The sequence below is a fragment of the Cucurbita pepo genome, chromosome 15 (genome assembly GCF_057944985.1).
Source record: "Cucurbita pepo subsp. pepo isolate OVF chromosome 15, ASM5794498v1, whole genome shotgun sequence".
Lineage (NCBI taxonomy): Eukaryota > Viridiplantae > Streptophyta > Magnoliopsida > Cucurbitales > Cucurbitaceae > Cucurbita > Cucurbita pepo.
This window is the reverse complement of record NC_141812.1, coordinates 6,516,750-6,520,610: the sequence shown is the minus strand read 5'-3', so window position 1 is coordinate 6,520,610 and position 3,861 is coordinate 6,516,750. Positions and strand designations below refer to the sequence as shown.

Genomic DNA, 3,861 nt, shown 5'->3' with positions numbered 1-3,861 from the left:
TTGTGCTGTTGGGAACCGAGATGACGATGAGATGCAACAATGTTGTGTCGCACATGATTGAACATGCACGCATAGACGGCGTGTGTGGTCAAACAAGTTTTAATTCCACATTATGGATGTTTGAATGCGGAAGAAAACTCTGCTAAGGTATAACAAAGCCATAAAGTCGAGTGAAAAATGTGAATAGAGATTGAGTACTCCTTTAGATTTGTCGTGAGCGTGACAAGATCACGAGACACTGGTTGGAGTTGGGTTAGAATCTCTTTATAATAGACGAGTTTTAAAACCATACCCTCGACTAAACTGTACGACAGATGTGCCTTGACAAACCAAGATAGTCAAGCTATCTCTAGACATGAGATTGCAATACGATGCATGGGTCGGACGATGAGATTGAAAAAGTATGATTATGACAGCTGTGGGATTTGAACCCACGCCCTTTCGGACCAGAGCCTAAATCTGGCGCCTTAGACCACTCGGCCAAACTGTCCCAACGAATGTGTCTAGAAAAACCAAGATGATCGAGTATCTCAAGACATGAGATTGCATCACGATACATGGATCGTGTTGTTGGGAACCGAGATAATGATGAGATGCAACATTGTTGTGTCGCACATGATAGAACATGCATGCATAGGCGACGTGTGTGGTCAAACAAGTTTTGATTCCATATAAGTGATGTTTCAACGTTGAAGGCAAACCTTGCCTATGGTATAACAAAGCCATAAAGCCGAGGTGAAAAATGTGAATGGAGATTGTGTACCCCATAAGGTTTTTGGCTAGCGTGTCAAGATCACGAAGCCGCACATTTGAAGAAGTATGACCGTTACACGATGCACTGGTCGGAGTAGGGCTAGACTCTCTCTATAGTAGACGCGTTTTAAAATCATGAGGTTTTTATAATATGTGCTAGCAGCGGGCTTGAAGGTTTACAAAAAATGAAAATAAATGACAGTTGTGGGACCACGCCCCTTCAAACCAAAGCCTAAATCTGGCACCTTAGACCACTTGGCCAAACTGTCCCGAGGGATGTGTCTACACAACCAAGATGGTCAAGCTATCTCGAGAAGCTATCTCGAGACTTGAGATTGCATCACGATGCATGGGACGTGTTGTGAGGAACCGAGATGACGATGAGATGCAACGTTGTTGTGTCGTACACAATTGAACATGCATGCATAGGCAGCGTGTATGGTGAAACAAGTTTTGATTCCACATAAGTGATGTTTGAATGTCGAAGGTAAACCTTGCCTAAGGTCCAACAAAGCCAACAAAGCCACAAAGCCAGGTAAAAAATATGAATGTAGATTAAGTACCCCATAAGGTTTTTGGTGAGCGTGTCAAGATTAGAGGCCGCACATTTGAAGAAGTATGACCGTACTGGTCAAAGTACGGCGAAACTCTCAATATAGTAGACGCATTTTAAAACCATGAGTTGGACAGCACCCATAGAGAATTTAAAAGAGTTTGGTGAAGTTCCTAATTTAAAATTCTTTTCTTGATGGGAATGTTATTTATTGTTGGTATCAAAGCCATATTTGTCTTTGAGTATGAGTATTCCTGTGAAACCAAAAATTATACCGACCTTGTAGTTGATGGGAATGCTATTTATTGTTGGTATCAGAGCCAGGTTTCTGGCCTGGGACCTGTGGGTTATGGGCCCACCATGCTTCCGCTGCGCCACTCTGATTTGTTAATTAATATCATTTTGATCCCTAACAGATGCTTTTGAAGCCGTGAGACTCACGACGATACGTAACGGGCCAAAGTAGACAATATTTTCTGGCGGTCGACTTGGCTATTACATAACCTAAATCACCATAAGTGAATTCATTCCAAGGAATCTTATGCTTACACTCTTCATTGAGAGCGGTAGTTATCCTTCGAGAAATATACTTTTGAAGTCCTTCAATGAAGCGCATCATCCATAATTAAACGGTACTATCATATCTTGTCATAACCTTAGTTACAATTATATCTTTGTACCATCAGAAGTAGCTAACTTTTCGCATCTTATAATCATAAGAATTTTCTCAAACGTTCAGTATGGATTTCTAGTTTGCCTACGACAAACTTTAAGACAATATATAAAAGGGTATTAATGGCTATTCAACACTTATATCATTCTCCATAACTTGAGATATTCCAATTTCACTTTTTATATTTGTACTTCTCTTTCTATAGTAGTATGGTTGAGTATCCTTTGCTTTTCTTCGTCGGAGATATGCTTCTCCAACCCATCCTTGAGTACTCCTGTGAAACCAAAAGTTACAATTTGAGCAATAGCGTGGTCAAACTTACCTCGAAGACTATAGGCGCTAGCTCTCATCAACATTTTGTTGATTACATTTACGACTAGATGACCGGATAGACCATCTATATTCCACTTCTGTATGAATGTTCCTTCATAGGTGGATTGAGTCATTTGAGTTTTTTCTTCGAACGGAACATCGGGGAAAGAGGGCCTAGGATACCAATTTTTCTTCATCTAGTTTTTTGGACTTTGTCCTCTAATCTAACAATTTTGTTGATGAGGTCTAGTTTTTTTGGGCATCTTTTCTTCTTTGGAGAAATCATTTTTAAAATTTTTGAGGTCATTCTCATATGGTTCATTATGACACTAAAAGTTTAATTACTTAAGGTTCTATCAAAATTGAAAGATTGTTTAGCTTTTCTTCAATCAGAGCAAGTGCCTCTTCTGTTGAGCCGAGACTAATTACTTTGTCTAAAATAGCTGGTATGAATAAAAGAACTTTCCTCAACTTTTGCGAATCTCACGCCATTAATATTTGCAATAGTTTTTTTTTTTTTTTTTTTTTGTTGTCGTCTTTCCTTGATTTTTTCTTCAATCTTCTTAACTTGTCTTGCAATGGTTGAGAGAATCTTGTTTGAGAAGTTATTTTGATGTTGGATATTTAGGATATCCTTCGAGGTTGTAATGCATTTTTAAGGAATTCTTTATCAGTGGACAATTCATTTGTGATAATATCGATCTGGTTGAAGGTAGATGTAGTATCCAATTCGGTTTGAGTTGGAGATCTGGGATTGCCCTCATAATCGACTAAAACTACTTTTTTGTTGTAATCAACCGGCTCTATTTTCATAGACTTTGACATGTTGATTTTTTATGGAGATCTCGAGATTCATGAGGTACTAGATCTCGAGCTTAAGAATCTTTACCTTTGGAAAGAAAATTTAATTTTCATTGAATTTTACTTTTACGCTTTCCATCATCATGTTCGATGACTTGAGCAAACTGTGAGTCTTTCCTGATTGGAAGGCTCACATATTTAAGGATCCAGGTAGAATTCTTAGTAATCTGATCCCATGAAAGGGTTTTGGAAACAGGTTGACGATTTCTCCAGATTTACCTCTATGAGCATAGTAAATCTTTTTGGAGAAGATCTAAGAGTTGTGGGGGAGACATTTGAATGCTTCTGATGAGATGTTAAGGTTCTCTATGTGAACATCAAACATGAGGCCAGAAAGGATATGACGATCCTTTAACGAAAAGTAAATAGTTTTGATATGTCTTTCGACAAATGGTCATTTACAAGATCTGCCACAAAGGAAAAACACTGAATTTCTCAACTCAATGTCTAGGCTACTAGCAGTTTTAGCCCAGACATCTTCGGTAGGTGATTCTTAAAAGATTCTCCAAGAGTCCGCCTCAATCGGTTTAGCGTCTTCTCCTTCCATCATTGAAGAAGAACACACAATATATGACCTTAATGATCGTTCTTAGATTCACATCCTCAAGGTTTGTAACAACAAACGCCACCGACCACAATTGTCATTTGAAAATGATGATTCCTTCGACACTGTGAGTCATTTGAAAATTTTATATTCCATCATCAAGTT

General features: G+C 38.4%; 1 non-coding gene across 1 annotated transcript; it reads right to left on the bottom strand.

The window, feature by feature from the left end:
- Positions 1-410: 410 nt before the first annotated feature.
- TRNAL-UAG (transfer RNA leucine (anticodon UAG)) lies at positions 411-490 on the bottom strand. Its single transcript has one exon. It is a non-coding gene; the product is annotated as a tRNA-Leu (tRNA).
- Between the last annotated feature and the right edge of the window lie 3,371 nt (positions 491-3,861).